This window comes from Sciurus carolinensis, chromosome 2, assembly GCF_902686445.1.
Source record: "Sciurus carolinensis chromosome 2, mSciCar1.2, whole genome shotgun sequence".
NCBI lineage: Eukaryota > Metazoa > Chordata > Mammalia > Rodentia > Sciuridae > Sciurus > Sciurus carolinensis.
This window is the reverse complement of record NC_062214.1, coordinates 127,462,198-127,478,836: the sequence shown is the minus strand read 5'-3', so window position 1 is coordinate 127,478,836 and position 16,639 is coordinate 127,462,198.

Below are 16,639 nucleotides of genomic sequence, written 5' to 3'. Positions count from 1 at the left end.
AACTACGGGAAAATAGTAGTAGAGAGTTCTTCCTAAATTCCATCATTTATCCTTTTTCTATCACCCTAGGACTCAATTTACTGAAGTCCAGGAGGGGTTGAGACAGAGAGACCACTTTGGGCATGCCACCTAACAGGGCCAAACTGGCAAAGACCTTGTATGGATTTTTAAAAAGGAGTTCTTTCTTCTAGTGAAATACAGTCCTTGTCCTTGTGTTTGCTCCAGCACCCATGGATTCCAGCCATGCTCACCCTTTGGAAATACATAGGCAACATGCACACCCATAACAGGATCCTTATCTTCACCCTGTCCTCCCACCCAGACCAAAGGAAGACTAGACTTTGAAGAGTAAGCCCTCAGGGTGAAGGGACCAGATTGTCTCGCCTTACCTTTGAAAGGAAAGGACATTTTCCACATGCGAGGGCTTGTTTACTACTCACCTGTCCACAATGCAAGCTTGATAGCACTTTGAATATTGGCAAAGATCTCCTCATTCCCAGATATTAGTTTGGAGAATAGCAGAAACACCTGCTATTCTCCAAACTGATAATCACCTACTGGTGAATGCAGTGGGGAATAGGGGAATAGTTTCAAAATTTGGGAGAGCTTCCCAGGGCCACCTGGAGACTCTGAGAAGTGACCCCCACAGGAGCAAGTACTCTCTGACCACCTCCATCTCTTGCAAGTTTCTGCCTAATAAGGTGACAGTAAAAGAGTGTAAATATGTGAAGACTATCAAAGTGGAAGAAGAAAGCTAGGAAGTACAGTTCACCCTTTAAGCATTAGACTTCTGAATGATATCACTCTCTGTCCCCATCAGCCCCTGCTCTTTGGGGCCTTGCTCATTGCTGCTCTCACTGCCTGCACAAGGATCACTTGGGGCAAATGTCAAAAACATATCACAGGTCTATTCCATCAAAATTCCTAGGAACAGAGTTGGAAATTTACATTTTTTAACAAGGTCCCCAGGTGATTTTTTGTATTCTAAAGTTTGTGAATGACTAATCAGCTGAGGTAAGTCATATATATAATGGATATTTACTAATCTAGTTTATCTGCTTATGACTTCTTTTTAATTTAGAGAATAGAGAGTGAGTCCCCAATGTCATTTATACAGCATAATATAGTTCTCCTTAATTGGAAAGCACAAAAGAGCAATCTAACTTCCACTGCCATAAATAACCAGTCATGAGCTTTTACTAAGCAGTTCCCATGAACTTATATAGGATCAAGCATCTAATTCTGATGCTGCCCTAAAACCAATCATATCTCTAGTACAGCCTTGCCATGATATGTATTGCCCCCTCCATTTGGTTTCCAGCTCTTGAGACAAAGGTGTAAAAGAGCTCTCTGCAAAAAGGAAGATTGAAGGGTTGCTTAGAGTGCAAGGGGACCTGTAAGAGTAGGTCAAAATGTCTCACTGAACAAAGAGCCCATTTCTTGGCTGCATTTGAAACCTCCATTAGTGCCCATTGGAGACTCCATAAAGTTGGAGAGTACAAAGGGCTTGGGTCAGGCCAGAAGGACTACTGACTGTAAAATAGAGTGTATTCATTTCTTATTGCTGCTAGAGTCATTTACTACAAATTTTAATCTGTGCTGAAAACAACACAGATTTGTTGTTTTACAGTTCTGCCTGTTAAAAATTGGACACAGATCTCACCAGGCTGAAATGGAGGCATTGGCAAAGCTATGTTCCATTCTGTAGGCTCTGGCTGGGCGTTTCCTTGCCTTTTCCAACTTGGAGAAGTTGGCAACAGTTCTTGGCTCATGACCCCCTTCCTCCATCTTCAAAGCCACAAAGGCAAGGCAAGCCCTGCACAAATCACATCATTCTGAACTCTTGTAACTCACTTTTCCACTCAAAAGGACCTTCAAGAGCATATTGGATCCATCCAGATAACACAATCTCCCCATTGTAGGGTCAGTTGATCAGCATCCTCGATTCCATGTGAAATCTTAATTCCCCTTTGCCTCATGGAAAGTAACTCAGGCTCCAGAGAGTTGTGTGGGGGGCGGTTATTCCCCCTGCTACCCAGGAGAACTCTGAACCCTAGTCAAGGATGAAAGCAGATGTTATAAATGTCACATGTCAGTTTTGAGATTTGAGGTAAGGCTATGAGGCTATAAATAGGAAAGACTCGTGTTCAGAATTGTGAGGGATGGGGACAAAGCAAGTTGCAGATGAGGGAAAGGCCAGGTGAAGTAGCCCAGGACCTAGGCAGAAAGCAATGGAGCAGAGTTGAAGGCTTAGGTTTTGTGGAGTGCCATTTGCATTGTGGTACCACCCATGAGCTTAAAGAAAGCATGTAATTCCAGACAAAATATCAACCTGTCACCATCATTTCTCATCATCATCATCCTCTTTTTCTTCTATCCTCCATTTTCCCCCATATCTTCCTTTAAATCATTTTTCTTCAGAGATAAATAAAAGGAAATCATGTACAATGAGCAGAAAATTAACCTTGACATTATCTTCTGAGTTTCACCTTACACATAACCACACCAGAGACATTTGGTTGGATTAGAACCTCCTCTGGGGCATTGCCTCTTACTCATCTATGAAAATTTTTGCGAGAGGGATTTAAGCGCCTATTGTAAAGAAACTTACAGTGTCATGAACCCAGTAAGCATTAAAATGTAAATTGAAGAGAAGGGAAACGTATAACAAAAATTGCTCAGGGAAAAAACAAGAGGTCAATCTGAAGCTCGGAGTCAAAGCAATTGCTGAGGAAGAGATACTAACACCTGAGGAGCCCTGGCTAGAGTCTGCTGGGAGACAGAAGAACTGGATTCTTGTTCTACCAGCGGTGGTTCTGCCTGGAGCAGTTCTTCGACTCTCCTAAGTGGAGCAGATTTCAGCCTGTGTCTATATTTTTGTGGGAGACGCTGATGCAGAATTGCCCATGACCTCGAGTCACTGTTCTCTGCCTCCAGGCCAGAAAGATAGTTTGCTACTACTGACTGTTCCTCACTTTTACTTTGAGTTTATTCTAAATTATAGCAGTAATAAATACTTAATCTGTCCTCCCAAGATTCAAGTCAGAGGTTACTGCCTCCATCCATCCCTTCTCCAGTCTACTTTCTCTCCTCGTCAAAAACCACTGACGGATGTGTATTCTTCCAGACCTTTCTCAGTGGACATATGGACACACAGGTATATCCTTTTTTTATTATTCCAGTTAATTTGTCTTTTGCACTCAATATATACTGGTTGCCCTTCCTTTGAAATATGTTTAGTTTGACCACAGTTTTAATTGGTTTCATAGCAATCCTCAGAAAAGTCCTAAATTTTAACTCTTTTTAGGTACAAATATTTACTTGGGTTTTTCAAAAAGCAGTATCACATTAGCTATCATTGTGCTCATATCCTTGCACACTTGCATGATTATTTCTGTAAGAGATGCCAAAGGTAAAATTTCTGGGTAAACTGAGTACATTTAATAGGAGTTGCCAACTTACATATCTCCCAACAGCAAATTAGAATTACATTTTTCTCTCTTAAAGATATTAAATGTGAAAAAAATATAATTTTTCTATATTTTATGGCCCCAAAATAGTGTCTAATGGTTAATTTGGCTTGCTTTTACTTTATTAGTTACAAGATTGGACAGCTCATATTTTATCATAATGCTTCTATGAAAGGCCACCAGCCTTCTGAGAATTCTTTGGAAGATTGCTGTGGTCATTGATAGACAGTATTAGGCCACCTGGAGCTAATCTGAGACAAGGCAGGTTGAGATTCAGAGAAGTGGGGGACAAATCATCCATCAGTCTCCTTAGGAATCTTCTCCCTATCTTTCTATAGGCATCTTCTTTCTTCTCTGTCAACTAACAAGAGACTCATGGAAAGTAAATCAGTAGTTCTCACCCTGTGTGTCATCAAGTTTGGGAAACATCTTAGGTTTCTCTAACCCTCACCTTATGGAAGAATTGGGTAGAATCCCCCAAGTGGTATAAATAACCAAGACTGTGAATTTTAGTCAGTTAAACCTAAATTTATACCAGGTGAGGTGGCACATACCTGTAATCCCAGTGGCTCAGGAGGCTGAGGCAGGAAGATCGCAGCTTCAAAGCCAGCCTCAGCAATTTAGTGAGGCTCTGTCTCTAAATAAAATACAAAAAAAGGGCTGCAGATATGGCTCAATGGTTAAATTCCCCTGGGTTTAAACTTCAGTTAAAATAAAGAAAACTAAATTCGCCACCAATACAATTCAAGATATTGATCAAAGTCACTAAATGTTTCTGTTAAGGGTGCTCCCAGATTGTAACAAGAATTAAATTGAGTATATGAAATATTAGATACTCAGTAACTGTAAGAGTGCCTTTCCTTTACTGCTTCTGTTTGGTTCCCCTAAGTGCCTGGCACTTCTCTGTGTACCCACAGGCCATCAATGCCAGCTGGCACAGTCTTGCCCCTGCTTGATTTGTGAACCAGGACTTGCTTTTTGGTGTCTGTCCAGTCTTCTGTTTTTATGAAGGTTGAGTGTTGTCCTTGTTCTTTCTCTACCCTATATTTAGAAAGAGTTTCTTGAAGGATACTTCTCATCCTGATTGTCCCATCATCTTCTTCCTATGATTTAGAAACCTCTCCTCTTCCTCTAAGATGCTAAAGCCTGCTTGACACTAAACCCGAAATGCCCTTCCCAAGCTTGGATTTGGATCCGACTTTCTCTTGTGCATCATTCCCCAACACCACCATAACTCAGTCTCCATTTAGATTTCTGTGTCCCCACCTTCCAATCTGGTCCTCCTAGATCTGTCATAGTTTTCCTTTGCTAGAACAAGGGGACACCACAGTGCAGTTTAAATGGTTCCCAGGAGTTCACCCTGACTACTCTTCTTGTAAATGATTCTGTTTAGGGAAGGGGCTGAAGTTGAAAGGCATATCTGTCACTCCTCTCTGTCTTTCTTGCCTACTAAACACTCATGGTACAAGAGTTCCCCCTTTCCCCAAACTGGAACAATAAATTAGTCTACAGGGATAAATCTGTGCCAGATCCACCTGAACAATGACCATGGTATATGCAAGACACCTCTCGAGGGGCAGGAGTGAAAGCAAAGGGTGCCACTCAAACTCCACGGGTCTAAGGTCAAGTGAGTTACAGAAACTAACCAGAGCTTTTGCCCTTTTACATTTGCAGCTGATCCTTCTGCTTCTTCAGTTATCGAAGTTCTCTCTGAACTGTAAGTACATGTGTTTGCCAAATGGCATTCTGCTTTCATTAACACATGTCCTATGGGAACTTGCCTCTGTCTTATCACTAAGACCATTAGTGTCTTTAAGTATTACATAATCATAATGATAAGGAAAGAAAAGCTTTATATATTTTCTGTCGCCACCCGCGGCAACAATTGCACAGGTATTTATCAGAGGGGCCTGGAAATAAACTATTTTTCCTATATTCACTAATTTATAGAGGAAGAGAGACTTTGAGAGAAAGATAGGCTTTGCTTAGAGGAAGAGAAACTTTGCTTAGAGGAAGAGAATTGCTTAGAGGAAGAGAAACTTTGCTTATCAGGAAGAGAAACTTTGCTTAGAGAGAAAGTTTTAGAGAAAGAGAGGCTTCTACACTTATCAGAGGTCTATTTCTTCTTAGTTCTGCTACTTCTTCTTAAAGGTGCATCCTGCATCCTGTGAACTAAGGGTGCATCTATCTGAGGTGCTTCTTAGTGATGCGTCCTGCGTACTGTGATCTACCTATCTGTGATCTAGAGGTGTGTTCTCAATTCTCCACTCTGTGATCTGCCTTCCCCTGCTGCCTGCTGCTTCTCTCTGTGAGCTGCTTCTATCTGCTTACTGCCTTTTCTTCTTCCTTTCTGATAGTGGCTTCTACTCCGCTTCTTTCTGCTGGCTGCTGCTCTTACTCCCGTCCCTGCCCACTGCCGGCTTATATTCCCTCCAAGAGGCGGAGGGCGGGGCCATACCAGTGCGATCAGGCGAGGAGCCAGCTGCCCTATCACGACAAGGGTTAAAACGAGCAGGCCCGAGCAGGCACGCTGGGGAACACCTGTGCACGCGTTGTGCGCACGGACTTAACTGAAGGCAACCAGTGATAAATCACCTGAGTGTGCTCACAGCCCCCAACAATTTTCCACAGTGAGGTATTATTTAGTTCAGTTACTCAACCAACCAGAAACCAAATCACCGAGCCTGAAAACAAGATAAAGTTATTTCTCTAGTTGAAGTTCCATTGAACAGGTTTAGCAGGTGGAAGCTCTATTCCACACAGTAACTCGGGGATCTAGTCTCTCTCTCTCTTGTTCTGATATTGCTTTGGGTGCAGTTCTTATTCTCAGGTGAGAACCAGCTTACACCCTGCCACTTCCACATATCAACCTACAGAAAGAGGGAAGAAGACATGGTTTGGAAGTTGCCAACATTGTTTCTGCTCATATGCCATTTTCCAGATCATGGAGGTGTGGCCACATTTTGTGAGGGGATACTGGAACATATGATTTCTAATTGAATAGATATGAGTCTACTTCAACCTCAGGTGGTTCTTTTACTGAAGTCATACCACATGTACAATTTTAGTTTACTTTGCATTTGGTATTTTAGCAATCATTTCCCATGCCATTAATAAATAAATATTCATGGACATCATTTTTAAGAACTACATGATGGCTATTTCCTTACTTCCAAGCATGTAGGTTGTTTCCAGTTAGGGATTTTATAAATAGTACTGCAGTTAACATCTGTTATATTAATGATTATTTGCTCTTCTGGTTATTTCTTTAGCAGCTGTCCCTACAGGTGAGATTATTCAATGAGAATTTATACCAATTAACCTTCTCCTCAGAAACAAGTGAGTGTATCAAATTTGCACCACCATTACTAGAAATAATACAGTTTTTGTATCTTTTCATATTTGATCAATTGAAAATGGTATCTAGTTATAATTTTAAATTCCATTTTTTAATTAGTGTATTTATTTTGATTGTGAATTTTAGCAAGTTTCAAATGTCTATTAACTATATGTATTGCTTCCCCTTACCCATTTATTACTATTACTAGGTTTTTTCATCTGTAAAACAGGATAAAAAAAAGTACCCGCACAATAGGTTATGTTGAGGATCCAACGAGAAAGTGAGTACCAACAACTTTGCTCATTCTTCCCATCTGTTCCAGTGTCTCCTGGACAAGTCCCATGGCTTTGGACCCAGTGTGTGTCATGGCTACAGTGGAGTGGTCTGAGGAGCCACAGTCACTCTGTCATACCACACCCCATCTTACTTTCTTCACAACACTGATGATTATCAAAAATCATATCTTTCCATAGTATCTGCCTCTCCCACTAAAACAAGGCTCTAGTCTCTCTTCTTTCCTGGCGTTCTTCTACCACCAAAATATCATCTGGTACATAGTAGAGGCTCATTTAATACTTTTTAGGATACATAAATGAACCTTCCTCTTCTCACTGCCAGACTCTTGACTGTTAGAAACTTAGTTACTATCTGCAACAAACCCTTCTCCAAAGACAAGCCATGACATCCCCACACCCACCCTCCCACTTCTGTACACTCCCACTCACCCAGGCTTCCAGGCTCTTCTTTTTTCTGCCTCTATGTGTCACACTTACAGTCCCAGCTCCAGAAGCCATCAGCTATTACCCCTTGACAGTCCACTGCACTGTATCACACCTCTGGCCCAGTTTCTACTAAGATGTATAGTCTCCAGTGAAGAAAACGGAGAAGAAAGAAAAGTGGAAGAAAGCCCTGATCTGGCTGCCAACAGAATATTGTCCTCTGCAGAAAGGAATGCAGTTGCCTGACTTTCTGGTTGGAATCCTGAGCTAGCAACAGACTGTGTTGGTAACAGAGAGCTTTTTCATATCTTCGGCCAGATGATGTAGACTTTTCCAAACCAGGGGTGGAGCCAATAGGGCTTGTGTGCATGACTGTGCATCTTGGGCCACACCACAGATTTGGCAGTTTCTATAAGTCCTCCCCAACTCTAGGATATAATCTTTCTGTATCCTGTTTATCAGAGATGCTGCAATAAAAACAAAATAAAACAATTCTCATGCATTTCAAGAGGAATTTTCATGAACTGTCAAAAGAGGACATATGCAGTATTTCCAGCTAGTCTGAAAATCGAGCCTAGTAAAAGTATTGTACATTTTTTCTTAATATGTGTCCTATTGTTTTTATTTCAGAATTATTATGCATGTTTTCAAATGTGTTTTTATATTTTGAAATTAATTCCACTTTATAACTCATTGTATAAGAGTAACTAGTTTTGAAATCTAATAAGTAATTAAGTTTCAGAATTTCTCTGACAAACTAAAAGCAAGGACAACACATGAATTGTGTTGTAATTTATGCTAAATATAGCCTAGTGTAAATAGGAACCATCTTTCTGAAGTCACCGTGGTACTTGATGTACTCCTAGTTCTCCCAGTTCCTGAGCCTCTCGACGTGATTCTCTTCTCATGTCTACTTAGCTCCTTTATGACTTGAATGGAAGTCCACTTCAGTAAACCTTCAAATCCATATCCTGACCACCCTCAACCTCAGGTCTCTCCATCTTGGAATGAGAAAATACCCTTTTTTCTCATTGTTTCATTTAAAAGGCTGTAGGAATTCACAGGCAGGCTGCATGTTAGTTTAGAGTCACACCAATCGCACTTCCGGCATAGAGATTGCCTGGTAAGGGAACAAGCTGTTGGCAGATAATCAAGCCTCTATGCGTGCCCTTCATAGGATCATGTCCAGTGCTCATTCAGCAAGGATCTCCTTCATGGAAACATCCAGCCCACCCACGATTGAGGCAGGCTTAGTTGTTTCTTCCATCTCTTCCAAATAGTGTTTGGCATTGATTTATTGGGAACAAGGATATAGCAGTCTGAGGATAATTAGGCAGGGAAGGATATTTACTGTGATCAAGAAGCCACTGCCATGGCAGTCTAACCAAAACATCCCTAGTCAGAGATGTGATGACAAACTGTAGCCCCCTCCAAGCCCTCGAGGGCTTTTTTCATTTGATTACAGCTAATTTCACCTCAATGTTTCAAGACACTCCACAAATTGGTGGCCTAATACTTAATGCCATGATATTCTTGACTATACCAAGGATCGAAGGCATTTTTTGTTATCATCATGCTTTCAAGGATATTGATTTTTACAATACAGAAATGTTAAGAACTTGCATGTCTGTGAAACAGGACTTATAAAACCCCTCTTGCCCTGGGTAGCATAGAAACTGTCAGTCAAGGGAAAATTGAAAAACATCTTTTTTTTTAGTGCAGGAACTCTGCAGAACACAAATACAGAGGCTCAGAAGGAAGAGAATCACTCACATTGATAAACAGCACCCCCGGCATATAAAAAGAAGGAAAGTAAAATGGAATACAAATATACAGCATTATGATACAGCCATCCAGGAGGATGTTGAAGAGTTTCTAAGATGCTTGGTTTAAAACAATCTTTTTAAGCCTTAGTACATCAACAAAAGTGAGCATTGGTGAGATCCAGTCAGTAACTAATGAATCCAAAGGATTCAGTATAGACAGAACCATCTATTTTTTTTCCATAATATTTGAAAAGACATTAAATCTCAGATGTTCTCAGATTATTCTTCAGAAGAGTTCAAAGAAATGGCTTTGATAGTGATGACTTTGAACGTGGGCAGATCTTCATTTCCAAGAGGAAATCTGAAATGAGATTGAGGCAGTGACTGCAAAGGGCAAATGTGGTCCCCGAGCCTGTCAGCAAGTCAGCGTGGGCAGGGCAGTCTCAGGGAGCATCTTTCAGGCCCTCTCATCTGCACAGGAATGGGTCCTGAGCCTGGAACATGTCCTCACTGAGAGAGAGAGTCCACAGCCTGTGCTGGATGTGCCACCTATGTGGGAATATTTTTCCTTGTTTCAAACTCAGTGCATGCCTCTTTGTTCTGCTGGGGTGGGGTGTTACAGCACCTAGTCAACCCACTACCATAGCTGTCCCTTGTGGGGAATGGGGTCCTTCTGCTATAGCATGAGAGCTGTGCTTGAATACCAATTGCCCTGGGTCAGCTGCCACCAGTGACCTGCTGGCCTAGGAGACTGACACCCACTGCTGAAGTGGGTCCTGCTCAGTCTCTTCTCCATGTGAATAGAGTGCTACTCTATCTGGGACTTGATTGGGTTGTGTTTTCCTTGGTAAGTTCAGTGCCAAGATGAAGTGGACAGATGAAGCTCCTACTTGTGCTCCTGTCACAGGCCATATAAGCCACTTGATGACAGTCATGCTTCAGATGTGCCCAGAGGCTACCACGTGGGCTCCCTAGGATGAGCGCAAGTTGAAAATGCTGAGCAAGCTGCACAGGCAGATGAACTTCCAAGTTATCTTGCAAGACTCCTATCACAACATAGAGATCACCAAGATGAGTTCATCCAGATGAGGTGCAGAAGGGACCCTAAATAATTCTTCTCTTCAAGAACGAGTTTTAGAAATCTCTAGGAAAGGAAGCAAAATGACCTAAATTTAATCTGCGAACCCAACCTGTGAACAAACCATGAACTCACTGAGGTGCAACAGACTTTAGTGTCCACAATCTAGATTCCCACACCAGTGATTTCAAAGGCCAGTTTTCCCAACAGCTATATCAGAATTCAGCTGGAGAAATAATATTAAAAAACAGAATGCCCTGGGGGCTTCTGACTTAGTGATTCTAGAATTAGGCCCAAGAATTTCTATTTTTAACACACTCCCCTATTGGAAAAGCAACTCAGAAAGAAAGGGACAGATCAGACTGATCAAACTCAGAACTCAGAAAACTGGCCCACCTGCTGCCTGCCTGCATGTAATTGATGGGCAATGGGCAATACTCCAGGCAGGAAGCCCTGTCAAAGAGTCATCAGACTAGGTGTTATGGTTTGGATATGAGGTGGCCCCAAAAAGCTCCTATGTTAATGCAAGAATGTTCAAAAGTGAAATGATTTGACTATGAAAGCTGTAATCAGTCAATCCTAGTTTGAATGGACTAACTAGGTGGTAACTACAGTATGTGGGGCTCGGCTAGAAAAGGTAGGTCACTGGGGACGTGACCTGGAAGGGTGCATCTTCCCTGCAGTATCTCTTCTTTCCCTCCCCCTCCTCTTTCTCCCCCTCCAATCCCCCTCCTCGTCCTCCTCTTCCTCCTCTCTCCCTCTCTCCTTCTTGCCTGTCATGACCTGAGAAGCTGGGTCCTTCCACTATGATGTTCTACTTCACCTTAGGCTCAAAGCAATGGATTCTGCTGACCATGGACTGAATCTCTGAAATCATTAGGTTGCTCTTATTGGGTCTTTTGGCACAGCAGAGAAAAACCGTCTAACATACTGGGCATCCCAGCCAGGGGCTGGGGCATGGCAGCATGTAAAGGGTCAACCAGATAGGCAGGCCAGCAGAGTATGCAAACTTAAAAGGTGAACATATGCTAATTTTTATCTTCCTGTTATTTTTTAAATGGGCGAATAATTCATCCTCCACAAGTTTAAAAGTATGGATCCTGGCATATAGTAATGTTGAAAAGAAATTTCATAGTTTCTAAAAGGAAATTCTAAACTTATGTCTTACTGTTTTGCAGTATGATATGTTCAAAAACCTACCATGGCTTTCTGTATCTGGCTAACTTCCCTACCAACTTTCTAAGCCCTCTATTACCCATTCACACTCTCCACCCAAATGCCCTTCTCACCACTGCTCAGAGCCCTGTACTCTACTGCAAATGAACTCAGAGGTGCATCAGCTCCTTTCCCACCCTCACCTGTACATCCTACCCTTCCTCCTTCCTCATATAAACAGTTAAACCTATATGCAGCCCATACTCATACTAGACACTGAACAGGGCATTTTATTGGCATTATTTCTTTCAAGGGTCATGATCACCCTGAGAGGCAGCTACTATTATTTTAACCCTTTTACCAATAAGTAAACGGAAACTTTAAAGAAGAGAGAGCATGTATTAGATGATACATTTAGTAAAGGGCAGAGCCATGACTTGGTCTCAGGTTTATCTGTGCCCCAAATCCTTCTTTCTATGAGTCCCCACACACGTACTCTCTGCTGCTGACCCAAGCTGCCTGTCACTCAAAGAGGAACTAACCCCCACCCTCTCCATGAGGTAGAGGGCAGCTCTAGGCTCCAACGGATCAAAGGCAACACCACAAAATTTATTTAAACACATCAAAGTCTGGAAACCAAATACAGAATCAGTGAGAACACTTCATTATCCCTTGCAAAAGGTGCCTTCAGGGCAAACGGAAAAACAGTGAAACTCACTGAATACATAATTTGTCTTTTCCCTGGAAGACATTATCCAGGCCTCTTTTTTTTTTTTTTTTTTTAACAATTAGTAGCATGAAAACAAATAGTAATAAATGCTTTAGGAACATCACTACATCACTCTAAACTCTGGTTTTTAACACTATTTTAAGTGGAAAGGGTATTTTAGGGTGAACAAGTCATTCAGCCCAATTCTCCTCTCTGTATCTGTCTTCTCTTTGTTCCTGCATTCCCATTCTTGACCCCCTTGGGTCTTAGCTGGGGGGCAATTAGAAGCCCTAGCCCACACTCTTTGGGGATTGTAGTCGCTTGTCATGATATTACTCTGGCCCTGATCATATACTCAATTTCAAAAATTAAGAGATAATAGAAAAGTTTATTACATATATGCCTAGATCCATATATCTATATCAATTAATAGAGTTATCCATCTATCTAGATAGAGCTATATGCTGGTCACCTGGTAGGTGATTTGGTACACTTTAACAAATATTTAGCTGCAACAGAACATGCTTATAATCCCAGGTACTCAAGAGGCTAAAGCAGGAAGATGACAAGTTTGAGGTCAGCCTGGGCAACTTAGTGAGGACCTGCATCAAAATAAACTAAAAGGGTCTGAGCACGTAGCTTAGTGGTAGAACACTTGCTAGCATGCTCAAGAATCTGGTTTTGATCCCCTGTACAACACATAAACACAGGGCCCACTATATGCCAGTTCTTGTAATTAAGTCCTAGCAATAAAATCAGAATAGGATCTGGTTCTGCCCCAAAATAGTTTATAGTGAATAGCATGCCCCTAGTTGTTACCTCATTTAACCCTCAAAGTAACTCTGTAATACAGTTATTTTGAACAGAATTTTGAAGGAGACCAAGGATACGTGGAAAAATTAAATAACTTGTATAAGGATAAACAAGAGAATAAGTGGTGGATATCTCTGTCCCCAAATTACAAACACTTTAGACTTGATGGTCTAAATGGAATTGGACCATTGGATGGAATTGGACAATTGGATGGAATTGAGTAATGACTCCTAAACTTTAGGACCTTCTAGTTGGCACTGACTTCTATAAGTATTGGAGGCTGCAGGGTGTGCTATGTGTGAGTCTTCCCAAGATCTGGTCTCCAATTTTGATCCTGTTTGTAGCAATTCAACTAATGGCCTTGCCTGATTCCTCTCCCAATAAACCTTCCAGAATTCATGCTCTCTGCTGTTCACCCAAGCTGTCTGTCACTCAGAGCTGAACTAACCCACACTTCCTCCTAGAGGGCAGCTCTAGGTTTCCATTTTTAGGCAACACCTAAAAATGTATTTCAGCAGTGTGGGTGAAAGTAGATGGGAATTCCCTAGGGGCTGAAATTCTTCTTCCAAACTCCAGGTGGCACTCTGCCACTTGAGGCAGTGCCTGCCAGGGTCCTGCTGTTGGGTCTGGGCTTTCCTCTTTCCGGACCTTGTTCAAGGAGAAAGTCACAGTGCTGAACTCTACTGGCCTTTTGGGATCCCTGTTTTTCCAGTGGTGACTGCCCTGACGCTCCTGGCTTCACATGATGACCCCAGTCACCTGTCTTCCTGCCCTCTGGAAACCAAGTTTTGCCTAGCTGCCTCTTAGGCCTCTTAGACCTGGCTGGGTGTGTTCCAGGTCCTTGTCCCATCCCAAGGTGGTTAATCAACTCACACCTGGCCACACCCCCAGGTTAACAGGAAGTACCATAAATTCATTCAATCTTTGGGCAGTCTGTCAATAAATAATTGCAGATATAAAATGTCACACAGGAAAGGAGTGCCACACCAGAGGAGAGAGAACTGGCAGGCTGGAGGGAGTGGTCTGAATCAATGTCTCTTTTTTATCACACACTCCTATGTACACACATGTGCACACTATCCCACTTTTCTCTGGGAACTAAATGCCAGAGCAAGCAATCCTCACCCAAACCACAGAGAAGGAATTGAGTAATGACTCCTAAACTTTAGGACCTTCTAGTTGGCACTGACTTCTATAAGTATTGGAGGCTGCAGGGTGTGCTATGTTAAGAGAAGCCTGGATACGACATGGAGCATTTCGTGTGAGCATTTGTGATAAATCACCTTGTGATGGCAAAACCAGACCTGCTTGTGAAGTGAAATTACAAAAAACATTATGGTAAGAGACCAACGCCTGGGGAAGGGGTCAGTTCTGCTCCCCTCTCTCAGCCTTTCTCCAGGAAGCCTAGTTAACCATGGGTCCCTATCTTTTGCATTGTCAATAACTGCCCTAAGAGTCTGACTGCTCCCTCCTGAAATGTAACAGATGCCTGTGAAAAGAGCTGTTTCTTCTCATTGGTTCTGTGAGCAGGCTTTATGTTAGAGACCCTGCACAGGCCTTCAGCCGCATAGATTAGGAATTTTTTTATAAAAGGGGAAAAAGCCCCAATGATAGGATGGGTCTAAGATGATGCCAAATAATCTATAAATATTGTTTGAAACTGTGGATCAGGGCTCAGAATTTGGAGTCTTCATTTTCCTCTGGGCCCGCCCAGCATAAAATAAAGTTTGGAGTTCTCCTCTCCAGTGCTGCTTGCTGCTTCTCGACCAGTGTGTTTCATTGTGTTTCCCACAACAACCTGAAGAGATCTCTGAAGAAAGGGATGAGAATCTCTAAGGAGCTATGTTATGGTTTATTTTCTCATTGCAAATAAGTATTTACACATGTACCTGAGTTAGTATTGATAATTTTGTGTTATATTAAGAAGGTTTCCCAAATTGAAGAAGCTCTGGGCACTAAAAAGTCTAGATCTGCTCCTGAAAAAGGACATATCAGTACTGAAAAAGCAAGGAAATGCAAAAATCGCGCTGAGATCCAAAACATTAAGGGTGGAACCCAAAGTGTCAGTCCACTGGAAGAAGCAAAGACAGACAGGAAATTTGCTGTATGGAGTCTGGGGCTGGGGAATCCAGCTACAAGCAGGCAAATTAGAAAGGATTTAAAAAACAACCTGAATGACCATGCCTTGCTATGAGGAGACTCCAGTCAGAATAGAGGGCAATGGGAGAGCTGACCAGATAGAAGAGTTGGGCAAGCTAGGATGTTAGGGACACACCAAGAGAGGTAGCATTGTTCTGAGGCTCAAGTCCAAGCAAGGGAAATCGGGACAGGAGCACCATTGCACAGACCAGGCAGAGATGGTGAGTGTGGGTGAGGGAAGCTGCTGTCTGGTGGCCACATAGACACCACCAATGACCCCAAGAGAGTGCACTCTAATAGTGGAGTCAGGCACTTACACTCTTAGGCAGTACCAGGTACTCCTCAAAGAGGATGCAGTGCTAAGCTGGCAAGTTAGCAGGACAAGCAACAGAATTTCACCTGAAAGAAGGGAATAAGTATATTACCTCTCTCTGGATATCATTAGGATAATTCAGTCTGTGGTATAGATTAAACACATGGCCTAGTGATTTCTTCAACCCTGGAGAACCACTCCAGCCTTCTTGAATATGACCCTACCTTGAGTATGGTCAGGAAAAAAAAGAGTTAAAAATCTCCCAGTATGAGAATTGGAAACTCTTTCAAAGGAAATAATGCAGTTTAAAAAAAAAAAGTGCAACTAGTTTTGTTTTTAAAAAGAAATCACCAACATGATGCAAAATGCAGTTTATGCATTTCCTTACTGATATAATAAATGTGATGAATTTTTTGGTAAAACTTTGCTCAGTTGATAATAATTGTTTAGTTTTCTTTTATAGGTATAGTTAAAACTTTAGTGCTCCTCATAGTAAAGGCTACCATTAGTATATTTTATGTTCTAGATTGATTTTGGGCTCTGGTATCACTCTGTGTCCTTGGATTGTGTGAAAACATTTAGAAGTTCTTCCATTTCACTGCCTTTCACCCTGGAATGTGGAGCCTCATGGAAGTTGACTTGTAGATAGATGTTCGTAGTTAACATCTCCAGGACCTCGTCCATCACTGAGATATCAGTCCTCAGGAGGACACATTGATCCCCCGGCACTGGGACAGGTCTGCCAAGGTTGGAAGTGACCTTATCCACTTCTGAAGATCTAGATCCTAATTCTATCTGATCACAGAAGGTCAAGGCTCATAAGCCTTATAACCAAGCTGCATTGACCAAAAGGAGAGACCCATGAATAAACTGCCAAAGGATTTTAAAGGGTGAGAGGCTAGGATTTTCATTCAGTACAGATAAAATTTAAAATTAACAATTAAAAAATGAAAATAAAAGTGAACCCTTGAACTGGGGAGATAGCTCAGTCAGTAGAGTGCTTGCCTTGCATACACAAGACCCTGGGTTTGATCCCCAGCACCGAAAAAAAAAAAAAAAAAAAGCGAACGCTTTTGCTCTCCTCTGAGAAGGAAAAATCAGTCTCATTACAGAAAAAATTTCCACCAACTACAGTCA